The sequence below is a fragment of the Talpa occidentalis genome, unplaced genomic scaffold (assembly GCF_014898055.3).
Source record: "Talpa occidentalis isolate TD23 unplaced genomic scaffold, MPIMG_talOcc4v2.1 talOcc4.5, whole genome shotgun sequence".
Lineage (NCBI taxonomy): Eukaryota > Metazoa > Chordata > Mammalia > Eulipotyphla > Talpidae > Talpa > Talpa occidentalis.
In genome coordinates, this window is record NW_023604861.1 from 69,585,451 (window position 1) to 69,600,733 (window position 15,283).

Sequence of the window (15,283 nt, forward strand, 5' to 3'; positions counted from 1 at the left end):
ACTTCAGTTACAGATAAAGGATCTTGCCTTAGAGAGCAGAGAAATGCCCTCCAAAATTATCTTAATTAAAATGAGGATGCATTTCATATGGTACTTTACTAGGTGGTGTACAGAAACTTGCATTGTCTTGGCCAGTACACAACACTTGGGCCATCCTTGCTGTTCACAGTTCTTTCCTTCTGCTTTTGATGACTCGTTCTTAATCACAATTCTTTATTTAGAAGTGTAAACCAAGAGAGAGCAAGCACCAAGAAATAAGCATTGCTTGCAGTAGCAGCCCAATGCTTCCATATCCTTTTTTTTTTTTTAATCTCAGAAATTTGACAAAACCATACTGGGTTTTAAGACAGACCAACCTTCTTCATTCATAGACTCAAGACCAAAAGTTTTAAGGCAAAGTACAAGTTAAGGGCATTCTGGACAATGATGACTGAAGGGTTAGCACAGGAGTTGTGCATTAAGATAGCATCAGTTTCCAGTTTACATTTAGTAGCTAGTCCTCACAGAAATCTGGATTCCCCTCTAAAGCCAGATGGCCCCAGATGCTTCCTGGTCTGTCTTTAGGTTTTACACACGCACACGCACGCGCGCACACGCGCACACATACACACTCAACAAAGAAACATGAGGAGTTAATTGTAAAAACAGGAAGCCTTAGACCAGACTGAAGTCTGGAGGAACTTACTTGAAAACCTACCAATCCACAGTTCTCTAGTTTAACAACAGCTTTAGAAATGCTTTATAATATCTCAAGAGTACAATCAGGAAACTTCTCCGTCTGGCAAAAAGAAGGATTGTACTTTATACACAATTTAATGGTCTCTGAATTTCAATGTCCTGTAAGATTAAATCCAAAAGTTTCCTCTTATCCCCATTTCACTTAGAGGTTTCTCAAGATTTCTTTGTTTTGTGCTGTGTAGTTGTTTATTTGTCCTGAATGCATCCTTACTTAGAATGTTAAATCCAGCAGGAATTTAAAAAGTCATACTTATCTGGTTAAGGTCTCCATTATTTGTTCTTCTCTCTTCTAAATGATTGGAATGGACCATGATCAAATGTAGGAATCACTAGAGAAAGATTCTCTCATGTGTATTATAATTGAAGCTCCCTCTGCAGGCTACACATTTATAACACTACCCATACACCAAAAGCACCCGAAACTTGCCTCCATCCTGATCTATGCTATTGGAAGTTACAGACTTGCCCTGAACCAGGCTCCTTGATGGCACATATTTTTAAGTACAGATCTTCCAAGCCAATTGCATCCACAATCTATAGGTAGTATAAAGATAACACAAAGACAACAGCTTAATTGCACCACTGTTTATAATAGGAGAAAGTGGAAACAACCCAAATATTGATCTGTTCATTGACTAATAAATGAATAAAATATAATATATCCACACAGAGAATATTATTTGTTTTTTTAATAATAAATTTTATTTTTATATTCCCCCATACAATTGCAAACCCCCCATTCTGACCCCAATCCCTCCCCTCCCGCCCCCCAAAAAGTATCTCTGATTCATAGTTTTTTGTTGATTTTGATTTTCACTTTCTTATAGTTATTCATTTTCCCGGTCCCTTATTTAAGTTTTCTAGATTCCTGCTATGAGTGAGACCATCCGGTATTTTTCTTTTTCTTTTTGGCTTATTTCGCTGAGCATGATCCCTTCCAGCACCATCCATGTTGCTGCAAATTGCATGTGTTTATCTTTTTTGAATGCTGAGTAATATTCCATGGTATATATGGACCACATCTTCTTGATCCAGTCATCTATTTTTGGGCATTTGGGCTATTTCCAAAGCTTAGCTATTGTAAATAGTGCTGCTATAAACATAGGGGTGCAGGTGTTCTTTGGAATTGATGTTTCTGTGTCCTTTGGGTAAATACCTAGGAGTGGAATTGCTGGATCATATGGAAGCTGTATGTTTAGTAGGTCCAGAAATCTCCACACAGCTCTCCATAGTGGTTGGATCAGTTTGCACTCCCACCAACAGTGCAGAAGAGTTCCTTTTTCTCCACACCCTCGCCAACATTTGTTGTTGCTAGTTTTTTTAATATGTGCCATTCTCACTGGTGTAAGATGGTATCTCATGGTAGTTTTGATTTGCATTTCCCTGATTACAAGTGATGTTGAACATTTTTTCATATGTCTGTTGGCCATTTGCATTTCCTCTTCAGAGAAGTTTCTTTTTAGCTCTTCTGCCCATTTTTTGACTGGATTATTTTCTTTGTTGTTGCTGAGTCTCATCAGCTCTTTGCAGATTTTTGTGATCAGTCCTTTATCATTAGTGTTGGGTGCAAAAATGTTCTCCCAGTTGGTGGGGTTTCTCTTTGTTTTTGTTATTGTCTCTTTTGCTGTGCAGAAGCTCTTTAATTTGATGTAGTCCCAGCTGTTGATCTTTGCCTTCACTATCACTGCTTTGGGTGATGTGTCTGTAAAGATGTCTTTGATATGCAGATCACGTAGTGTTTCGCCTATATTTCCTTCTATGTATTTTATGGTTTCAGGTCTTATGTCTAGTTCTTTAATCCATTTTGAGTTGAGAATATTATTTGACAATGAAAAAGAATGAATCATCCATGCTATTATATAGACGAACCTTGAAAACATACTAAGTGAAGGAAGCCTGTCATAAGGAACACATATTGTATGATTCCATTTATATGAACGGTCCGGAAGGAACAAATCTATAGAGACTGAAAGTAAATTAGTGATTGCCTAGATCAAGGGAGGTTGGGAGGAAATGAATTCATGGCTTAAGGGTTCAGGGTTTCTATGTGAGAAAATGAAAACGAAAGTATTCTAAAATTGATTATGGTGAAAAATGCACTATTCTGAGACTGTACTTAAAAACCATTGAACTGCACTCATTAAATAATTGATTTGTCAATAGCTCTCAAAAGATTTCTTTTGTAAGCAAGAATGGCATTATTGCCTCTTGAATATTTAAAAGGAATTTATCAATAAATCCAATGTCTCTTAGACATTTAAAAAAAGATTTCTAAGTCCTCCTGATCTAATGAATTAGATTTTAAACCCACGTTGGAACATAAGCATATGTTTTAATTGTCCAACATATTATTAAGAGAAATATAATACAGTGAGAAGGAAGGAGGCAGGGAGGGGAGAGAAAGAGAAGTTAGGCAAGTTGCTTACCATTTTTGAACATCAGTTTCCTCAAATGTAACATGCATGCTGGTTTCATTCCCTACTGAATATCTGTTTGACTTATTGGACTTATTGCTTTGTCCTATATCCCAATTGTGAAAAGGAATGGAAAGTTGGAAAGAAATTTCAGCACAGAAAGAGGGTTTCTTAGTCCAATTTTCAGTTGCTCTTCTCATATATCCTAAAGATGTATTCCAAATAGTTAAGTACTCGAATTCACCGTTATAGGCCATGCTATCATCTCTGTCTGAAATGCCCTTACCTGATTTTTAACCAGGTCAATTCTTCCTCATCTTTTAGGATTCAAGTGTCATCTCTCTGGGACTCATTCCTTACCTCTGTTTAGGGTGACCACTCCCTCTTTTGTGCCTGCATGGTATCTAACCTCCCTTTATTTCTGTAACTCGCTCTGAATGGCATGTAATTGCTGACATGCTCTTCTCCTGAGTAAATGGGGAATACCTGGAGAGTGACCTTATTTTATTTATTTTTGCGACCCTAGCACTTAGAATGATGCATTGCTATTATGGCTCAGTAGATATATCAGAGTCTTCCTTCCACCATGGTGACCAGTTAAAGTTCCTAACAATTGGCAAGAACTCACAGCAGAGCAACTTTTGAGAACCACTCTAATTAGCTAATGGCCTAGAGAGACATTACTTGGAGATTATTGCTTGCAGGGAATTTGAAGAACCAAAAGGACACTGAGATCATAAAAGGCTTTCAATACAGATTTCTCTCAAGTCAATGTAATTCTTTCTTAAAGAAAAGCTTAGTTTTCATTGTTATCTTTTGAAAAGTCAAGATCACATAAGGGAGGAACAGAAAAACAGTCAAAATTCTATCCATGATCAATATATCATTGTATTTATTTCATATTACTTTTAAAAACTATACAGCTCTTTGCACCATTGGAAAATATAACAATAATTAAAGTTTGAACTTGTCTCTCAGTTTGAGGTAATTAATTAAGTGATATTCAAATGCATTGTAACAGCTGTATTCATTATATGTTAAGTATGGAATTACCAGGTTACCAATTTTAAAGACATCAAAACTATATTCCCATAAACATACTTAAAACTTGACTAATAAACCTTGCAAAAGAATAAAAATGTAGTCTCTGGGTTCAGAGTAAAACCAAAGTAAAAAAATTGTCACTTGTTCTCATTTGCTTCATTAAATCTGTATTCATTGAGATACCAGATGTATGAGAGAGTGTATTGAGCATACAGGACATGGAGAAGATTGTATTAAATGAAGCCAAAAGAAGTAAAGTGGCAAATATGTCAATCAAGCAGTTCAGAAGTTGGCAAACTCTTCTCTCAAGGCCACATATTAAGTCTTTGAGGGTTTGTGGGCCATTAGGTCCGTGTTGCAACTGTTCAGCACTGCCTTTGCTGTACGAGGCAACCATAGACACGATGTAAAGAATTAGGGCATGACTGCATTGTGGTAAAACTTCATTTATAAAAAGAAACAGTGGGTCAAAATCAGCCCCCCGGCCATAGTTTGTTGACCTCTAAGCTAGTATTCACTATATTCATATTGGATATAAGCATAAAAAAAAAAAAACCAAAAAAAAAAAAAAACCAGGATTGAATTTTTCTTCCAGTCAACGAATTAACTTTGTGAATCTCTAAATTAACCGCATACCGGTATTGTAAAGCTATATTCTGGAAGTGCAGAAGACTTGCTCTACAAGTTGTTTCCACACTGTAAAGGCAGGAACAGGACACAGGGCAGGTTTTCTAGGATCCCATGCAGACTGGGTGAAGGAGGAGTCCTAGAGTCCTCAGTGGTTTTTTGCAGGTCTTTTATTGGGATTACCAGGTACACGGCAGGCAGGGGTGCTGGGGGGCCGGGAGGCTGGCAGGCCTCCCAGCCCCCAGCAAGTCTTCTCTCTATCTGGGCTCTCTGGCGTTCTCTGCTTCTCTCTCGGCTTCTATTCGTTCTCGGCTTCTTGGCTTCTGCTGGCGTCCCCGTGACACCGCCCTTAAAAAAAAAAGCACAGTCTTAGCGCAGGTGAATCCCATCTTCCTATGCTCACACCCTACTCCAGGTGCCCGCCATCAAGCATGCATTCAGAACCGCAAGGATCTGATGGCGGGAGGGCAGAAAAGCCTGACATTTTCCCTTACCCTACACACACCAAAATTCATTATTCTAGGTTATCAGATATAGTCTGAGTTGTTTTCACTTTCTCATTATGTTTCCATTGAAAACTTTTCCCTTAGATATAAAACAATATTTTTGGAAATTGTCTTTAGTCCAAGCATAAAACAAGGAGCACCTTTAAAGTGTTTAACTACAGAGGATTTAAAGAAGGATTGATGCAGAAAGGTGTGGTGAGTTAAGTGAACCAACAGAGGGTGATAAAGCACCCAGGGAGGAACAAAAGTTTGGAGCACTTCTACCCTTTAGACTGGAAAGGACAAGAGACTGTAACCAGGACCCTGAAAACTCACTAGAAAAGAAGCCACTGGGGTCTCTCTATAGGTCTCCCTGTAGAGAATTGGTCACTGCCATTACCACAATGCAGAAGAAAGCACTGGGAAAGAATATCCGAGTTTCTCTGTCCTTCTCACTTGTATCACCGGCCAATGCTCAACTGCTGAACTCCATGGGAAACAGAGCAAGAGAACCCAAATGGTGAAGTCCATAGAGATTAGCTCCTGGCATAGATAAAGGCAGAGAGAAAATTTTTGGTGGAATGCCACACCAAAACAGAGAAAGTTGATAAGTATGTTAACAATAAAATGCCATTAAAAATGTATGGAATATTGTTTGATATATAGGCTCTGTTAATGCTTCCTATAAACCAAATTCTTATTTTAACTGACAAATATATAGTATCAGTGTCCTGCAGTGTCTTGCATAGAATGTGCTCTATCTATATTAATTAAATGAATAAATGTTTTCAAATACTTTTTATACCTTTCATTTAAAGACTCGAATTTTAAGTGGCAGGATATGTAATTAATTAAAAGGCATTTTTTATTTTATTTTTTTAAAGATTTATTTATTTATATAAGCACTGAGTACAGTCAGAAGCATGGGAGGGTGAGAGAATTCACCAGAGCCAGAGCGGGGAACAGAACAGGCAGACTGACGAAATACACTGCTGAGGGGAGCAGCAGGCACGGCAGGAGAGGCCTGTGCACCATGTGGGACCCTCGCTGGCGGCCAGGGATCGAACCGGTACTGCAGAGGCTGCGCGCTCAACCTCTGCGCAACCAGGGAGGCCCTAAAAGCCATTTTTTTTTAAAATCAATTAACTTTTGACTAAGGGGCACAGATACTTGTGGGGTTTTTTTGTTTTTGTTTTTGTTTTTGTTTTTTTGCGTAGACGAACTGGCGTGTAGGATAGAGGTGCAGGGGGTGGAGGCATGTAAGAGGATTTACCAGAGACAGAGTGGGGAGCAGAACTGGCGGATTTACTGAAATACACAGCTAAGGAGAGCAGTGGATGAGACAGAAGCGGTCTGTTGCACCATATGTGGGTTAGCTCCCTGGTGAAGATCGAAGTCAGGCAGTAGCGGTGATAGCACTGAGATTCAACCCCTAGGCCACCAGGGAAGGCCCAGATTCTCTTATCAGTATCTCCTAATTGCAGCAAAAACACAGCTCTACACACAGACCAACTTCCACTCTCATTCAACATTATTTAGAGTGTATAGATGAATCTTGAGTAACCAGGATTTATAGGTACCAACCACCAGCAAAAATAATCAGGGTAAAACTCCCCAGAAACTTAACTATAGTCATCCTTTGGTATCCACAGGGGATTGATTTCAGGACACCTTCTACATCCCCCATACCTAAATCCGTTGTAACACAACCAACCCACACCGGGTAGGTTCTTTACCATTTCTAGCAGCCATGTTGTCTTCAGGCTCTCCACTGTCCATCTACTCCATACTCTGTCGTGCTCTGCCATTGTCCGCTGCACTCCTCTGTCCACTCCACTGCACTCCTTCATCCTCTGCACCACACTACCACACTGCACTCTGCTGCGCCACCCTTATAAGCCCAGTCTCTCAGCCAATGTGTACCCACCTACACATGCCTACACCCTACTCCAGGTGTCCGCCATCAGGCATGCATTCAGGGCCGCAAGGATCTATCATTACTCCTAAAGGTGGGCGGGCAGAAAAGCCTGATACTTTACTGACCCTACACCGTGGATACTTAATTCTTTTTGCTCTATAGTCAACCCCCCATAACAACGGATTCAAATAGCTGACATCAGAGTTGATTGAATTCATAAATGCAAAATCCACAGATAGAAAAAAATCCACAACTAACTGCACAAAGCAGTTCAGGCTTAAGTTGTTTAAGGGTCAGCTGTATGCCCATAGGAAATTGCTTTGTCATAGTTTTATTTAATAAAGGCAAAATTGGTAAAAAATAGAAAATCAGTTATGTTCTTAATTTACATTTGACAAAAATTCACTCAGTCTCCTCTAAAATCATTGTGAAATCATTATACTACATAACCTTGGTGCTGACTGAAATATTAGTAACTTCAACTAGCTTCCTCATATTTCTCAATATAGTAATCATGTGAAAACTTTGATTCTAATTTAGGAAAAAATAGTTATGTGTAATTGTTACCTTTCACAAAAAAATAAAATCACAAACAAGTTTCTATGTCTTGAGTTGGGCATATTTTGAAACCAGAAGGTTTTAGATCTCATTACTCTTCTTTTTTGTTTAAGAAATGGCAATAGTCTATCAATTTTATTATAGCTATAATTTTTAAATTTTGATAATTCTGAATTATTATACTTACCAGCTGGCTACATCTCCTTTATTTTCTGTCTTATTTGCTGTCTAGCTCATACTTGCATTTTTTAAAAAGCAGGGTCATAAGAACAATAGCCATATTTTTCCTGTAGCTCAATGTGAAAGCACTTTTCTCTTGCTCACTTTGCAAGAACATATCAAATTACATGGAATTGGCAAAAATCAACATGATTTTGTGAAGAGCAATTCCTGCCAAACTAATTTCTTTTCTTTTTGTGTGTGTTTTTTTAACCAAGTGCAGAACCTGGCAGATGGTCTAGCAATGATCACCTTTAGAAAACATCATCTGTGTCTACTTACTGGCATATATGTATCATGTGTTTTTAAATATACTGTAGCTTAAGTCTGAAGTAGAATTATGAAAAGAATGCTTCCCTCTCTCCTCCTTATACTCTTAAATGCTGATCTCAGCATAAAGGTGTAAATGAGACTGGAATCAGTTATTAAGTCTACTAAGTACACAGTTTATAAATCATCCTTGCTTCTAAGGAAGCAGGAGAATGGAATTCACGTGGCCTAGGAATCAAGTGACCTGGTCCTACCAGAATTTCTCCAAACTGTGAAAAGCATAATATCTCTGTCCTTCTGCATTAAAGGACCTCCATTTTGACAAATCCAAAATAATAATAATAATGATGATGATGATGATGATGATAATAAAGACTGACTACTAATGAGCAGTAAAAAACTCCCCCAAAAAATTCCTATATATTTAGAAAATAATTTTTTTAGTAACATCTGGTACTTTTGCCAGCCACTTGTTTTACCTGTAATGTCAGTACAGAATTTTATCCAAGGCACTTTGTCCAATATGAGGACATCCTGTTCATTTTCTTTTGTCCATTCAATGAATAAGCGTTTTGAGTATTTATTGAGTGTCAGGCACTGGAGATACAAAGATGAATGAGATGTTTCCTTATGACACATGAATCCTCAGGGATCTTAGAGTCAGCTAGGAAAAATGAAGTGTATATTTTTTTGTAAAATTATATTTATTGTGGTAATATTGATTTACATCACAAAAAGCAGTACAGTATATTATATGTGCTATTTGCTTGAGCAACAAGATTCAATTTTAAAGGAAAGTCAAGAATGGCTTCACAGAGAACTAACTTTTCAGTCAAGTCTTGACTGAAATATAGATGGTTTAGGGTAAGTGAAAATTATCAGGATTTTCCACCATCCCGCCATTAGTGTTAATGATAGACAACTGTGGGCCTGCATGCATGCCTGATGGTGGGCACCTGGACTAGGGTGTGGGCATGCATAGGTGGGCACACCTGGACTGAGAGACTGGGCTTATAAGGGTGGCGTCACAGGATGCCAATAGAGAGTGGTAGAATGAGAGCAGAAACAGCAGAGTAGCAGAACGAGAAGCAGTAGTGGTAGAAGAGAACAAGAAAGCAGAAGGAGCAGCAGTGAAGAGCCTGTGAGAGAACACCAGAGAGCCCAGAAAGAGTGAAGATTCCCTGGGTGCCAGGAGGCCTGCCTGCTGTGTACCTGGTGCCTCACTATAAATGGTGTAAAAAGGTCAATAAAAGCCTGAAAAAGGCACCAAGAGCTCCAGGAATCGTGTTTACCCATCTGCCTGGATCATAGAGATCCTGCTCTGTGCCTTCCTGCCACCACAGATGGTCAATGGGGAGGGAAATCCCAGGGAATTTCATAAGAACTACAAAAGCAAAACATCAGAGCAGAGAAGCGCCTGGTATGTTTGGGGAACCACAGGAATTGCATTACATGGCAAAGCATGGTTTCCGAAGGGTAGAGAATGACAAGAAATGAAAGTTGAAGTGATACTGTATAGAAACTGAAATATAATAATAAAAATCTGACATTTCTCCTGTAGGCAAAGGGTTCAATGGAAATTTGTTTTTAATCAAGGGAATGACATCAGATTTCTCTCTTTTTTAAAAAAAAATATTTATTATACATACAAGAACTGGGGTACAGGCCAGAGGTGTGGGGGGTGGAGGATTCGCCAGAGACAGAGTGGGGAACAGAACAGGCAGATCCACTGAAATACACTGCTGAGGGGAGCAGTAGGTGAGTCAGTAGAGGTCTGCGGCGCCATCTGGGTAGCTCCCTGGCCGAAGATCGAACTTGTGCTGCAGTGGCTGCAGCGGCTGCAGCAAGCTTCATAGGTTGCCTCTTAACCCCTTGTACCACCAGGGAGGCCCCCAGATTTCTCTTTTAAAGAGAAAATTCTAGGGGCCTCCTTGGTGACCTAGGGATTAAGTCTCAGCGCTATCACCACTATGGACTGAGTCTAATGCCCAGCCAGGGAGCTAACCCACATATGGCACAGCAGGCCTCTCCTGTCTCATCTGCTGCTCCCCTTAGCAGTGTATTTCAGTAAATCTGCCTATTCTGCTCCTTACTCTGTCTCTGGTGAATCCTCTCACCTCTTGCACCTCTGGCCTGTACTCCAGTTCTACACAAAAAAGAAAAAGAAAATTCTAGCAGTATTCTAGTGGGGGACAAGAAGGAGGTCGAAGTGCAGGCAGAGAAACCAAACAGTATATAATCCAGAACCTCCCTGGTGGCACAAAGGGTTAAGCACAGCATTGTGAAGCAATCCACAGCCTCTGCAGCACGAGTTCGATCCCCCCAGCCAGCCAGAGAGAAACCCACATGGTGAAGCAGCTCTCTCCTGTCTCGCCCGCAGCTCCCCTCAGCAGTGTATTTCAGTCAGTCTGCCTGTTCTGTTCCCTACTCTCTCTCTGGTGAATCCTCTCACCCACCGCATCTCTGGCCTGTACCTCAGCTCTTGTATGCATAAATAAATAAATCTTTTAAAAAAATAAAAAATAAAGTATATAGATCCAGCTTGTGCTGTTTTTTATGCTGCAAGACTAATACTGATCTTCTTGAACTTTGTTGATAGCGGTTATGAACACTATCACCAATCCAGCAACTTGTTCCTGATACCTTCTATTTGCAGAAAGGAAAAGAAATTACTGTCTAGGGCATTATTTCACATGTCATTTGCTGACAGCATTCTATTTCCCTGAAATAATGTTTGTTATCTTGGTGATGTAAAAACACATGCTGGTATTTTGTTACAAATATATATGTATAGTACCATTGAGGTTTTAGACAATTCTCTCCACATTATGAAACACAACTATACACAAAGTTTTCTCCTTCCATGAAACTCAAGCTATTCATAAAATTCTATAGCAACTACACGCCAGTAACTATGTTAAGAAAATACAAAAAAGAATCTCAAGACATTCATAACATAAGAAAAAATAAAATACCATTAGTGTGGTGGTCTCTGGCATAAGTAATATTAACATGTGTTGAACAAAATACTCTGATAAACACAATTAATTCACATCTGTGTCTTACTCATTACACAGCAATGGAATACTTACATATAATGAAGTAATTGGAATAATGGAAAACTGCCAATTGAATTTTGATGGGGATTGCACTGAACACGTAGAACTCTTTGAGTAGTATGGGCATTTTAGCAATGTTAATTTTTTTCTAATTCATGAACACGGAATGTTTATTATTTGGTTTTTCTTCAGCTTTTTTCATTGATATCATGGCTTTCAGTATGAAAATCTTCCACTTCCTTGGTTAAACTTATGCCTCAATATTTAATGTTCTTGATGTTACTTTAAATGGGATTATTTTCTTAATCTGTTTCATATCATTATTGTTACTGTATACACATGTAACTGAATTTTTATGTTTGGTTTTTATCTTACAACTCTACTGAATTTATCTAGTAATTCTAAGAGGTTTTTAGTGGAGTTTTTAGGAAATCTCTATATAATATACCATTTGCAAACAGACTATTTTACTTTTTCCATTCAGATTGGATGCCTTTTCTTTTTCTTGCCTAATTGCTCTGGCTAGGACTTCTAGTACTATATTACATATGAGTGATGGGAATGAACACCCTTGTCTTTTTCCTGATCTTAGAGAAAAAGCATTCAATCTTCCACCATAAAGTATGGTCTTAGCTATAGGCCTGTCATGTATGATCTTTATTATGCTGAGTTATGTTCTTTTTATACCTAATTTGTTTAGAATTTTTATTCACAAAAGGGTGTTGAATTTTGTGAACTGTTCCTTTCTGCATCTTTTGGGACAATCATATAATTTTTTAATTGGTTCATTCTAAAATGTGGTGACTCACGTTTGTTGATTTGTGTACATTAAACAGTGCTTGTGTCTAGAGATAAATCCCACTTGATCAAGATGTATCGTTCTTTTAATGATTGTTTATTGTGGTAAAAATATAAATAACATAAAAATTTGCCTTTATAACCATTTCTAAGTTGATGGTTTGTTGGCATTAAGTACATTCACTTTGCATACAACCATCACCTCTATCTAATTCCAGGGTTTTCATCATCCCAAGATAAAACTCTGCACTCCTTATGCAGTAACCTTTCATTCCATCCTCCTTTGAGGCACAGATAGTCACTATTCTACTTTCTGTCTCCATGAAGTTGACCATTCTACACACCTCATATTAAAGGAATCATACAATGCTTGTCGTTTTTTGTCTGGGTATTTCACTTAGCATACAATCTTCAAAGTTTGAAGATTGCCTATCAAACTATCAATACTGATAGCTTGTATCAGTATTGCAAATCAGGAACAGGAAAACCCAGCACTCTTGTCTCAATTTGGGACAAATTCTGAGGTATATAACTAATATCCGAGAGTTCCCCGGTGGAATCAGGCCTAAGCGACACTCAGGGGGACTTTGCCTAAAGTTCCACCTTTGCTTGGCTTTTTCCCTTTTCTTATTCCCTTTCTTACACTCCTGTATTATATTCTCCAGGGATCATTTTCTCCATAAATTACTTGCATTATAATCCTGGCCTCAGCATCTGCTTCCAGGGAACCCAACCTAATACATCAAGAAACAACTTGTATCCAGAGTATTTTTTTAAAAGTCCTTCAAATAATAGGAAAACACAGGCTTAAAGGAAAAGGCCAAAAGACTTGTCCATATACATCATAAAAGAGCATTTACCAAAAAGCAATAAACAAGTGAAAAGGTACTCTGCTTCATTTGTCATTAGGGAATGCAAATTGAAACCACAGTGGTGTAGTACTACACACCCACTTAAAAGGCTAAAATGAAATTGCCAAGTGTTTGGAGAGGCTTATGAGGCAATCAGAAATCTCATATTGCTGGTGGGAGTGTAAAGTGATATTTTGGTAAACTGGTTGACAGTATTTCTACTCCTAAGTATACATGCAACAGAAATGTGTGTCTGTATGTACCACACACACATACCAGACTGTTCAAGGTGACACTATTTATAATAGCCCCAAACTGGGAGCAACCCAAATATTCATTAACAATAAAATGGTTAAATGAATAGAACACTACACAGCAATAAGAATGAATGATTTACACAGAAAAACTATGATTCTCACAAAAGAACATTGAGTGAAAGAAGCCAAACACGAATGGATGAATTTTGTATAATTTCGTTTGATGTTAAGAACAAAAATAGGTGAAACCAATCCTTAGTCTCAGAAGAAGGATAGTGGTTAGTTACCACCGATGGTGGGAGAGGGGTGGACAGTAGCAGAAGGGAACAATATTAGGGAGCTTTTGGGATACTAATAATGTTCTGTTTCTTGATCTGGGTACTGGTTACCCTGTGTGTTAAATCTGGGAAAATTCATTGAGCTCTATTCTTTGATGTATACATATAATTTGATGTGTATTTCTGATTAAAAGTTTTTTTTAAAAAAACATGGTATATAATTCAAAAGAAACTCCTGATAAAATAATTGAATAAACTGTTGCATAGTAACATGAAGGCATATTATGCAATTGTAAAAGAGAAAGAGGAAAATATCCATAAACAATGGTGAACTGATTTCAGGATATATTTCTTTTCTTTTTTTTTTTCTTTTTTTTAAAATAATAAATTTTATTTTTTATTTTTATATTCCCCATACAATTGCAGCCCCCTCATTCTGACCCCAATCCCTCCCCTCCCGCTATATTTCTAAGTATGAAAAGCAAAGTACAAGAGTTTTTACTTTCATGTGAGAAAAAAGGGAAAATAAACATGTATCTGCTTAATGGGAGAAGAGGAGGAAAGGAAGAGCAAAAGAAAGGAAGAATAAACAAGAAATATGAGATAAGATATCTCCAGGGGAAGAGTGGAACAAAGCAGAGTAGAGGAGTGAAAACAGGGTAGAAGAGACAACTCCTCTACCCAGTGATTAAACTTGTTAGAGTCATCTCAATGTTTCACATATTCAAAAAACAAATAATTTAATGCAACCAAGATGTCAGAGGTACCCTAATTGGAATACAAAGAATGAAAAAATGAACCAAACTATATAGTAAATTATTAACACAATCACACTGAAAGAGTTAAAAAAAAATAACCTGGGTAGCTTTTCATGGCAAAGCTGAGGCAGCCAGAGGTGGAGAGCTGGAAATGGGGGAGAGAAGGGGCTCAGTGAACATGGTGGAGGATTGTTGGGGCCCTGGTGGAGGGCAGAGGTTTGGACCTATAACTCCTGGAAAAGGTACAAAGATGTAAACCTACTTTACCTCAATAAACATAATTTGGAAAATAAAAAACTAACCTGGGTAACTTTGGACAAGAGTATTTTGGACAACTACCTTATTCTAAGGTAGTTTTTGACAAATTAAGACTTATGGGCCAAATTCAGCCTGTTTCTGTTATTTGTAACTTACTTTTTTATTAGACACAGCCATACTCATTCAATTATATGTTGTCTGTGACTGTTTTTGCACACAATGACATTTAAGTAGTTGTAACAAAGACTGTATGACAGTTGTAGATATGTGTTAGCTGGTCCATTCCAGAAAACATTTGTGGACTGGTGCTAAGGCCAAAAGGAATAAGAACCATGCACAAATGCCATAATTTAATGAATAAATTTCCTTTCATGAAGGAAAGCTATTACTAATTCTGAAAGTATATCTACTAAGAATATAAATTCATTTATTGTATATACTAAGTGTCAGATTTTATATAGTTTATAGGTCAGGCAGTTGCAGTTAAACCTATGCTTTTAATGAAATCTTTAAGGGAATTTCTTTTTTTCTTTTTTCAGTATGGAAATTTTAAACATACATAAAAGTGTAATAAAGAATTATCACAATTCTTCTGCACTTACTTTAATCTAGTTACACTCTCCATTTTCCCTCTCCTTCTCTCCACCCCTGTTTTTTGTCTGGTGTATTTTGTTTAATTAATTAATTAATTAACTTATTTATTTATTTATTTATTTTAGATGGTATATATATATTTTTTCATTTTAGCAGT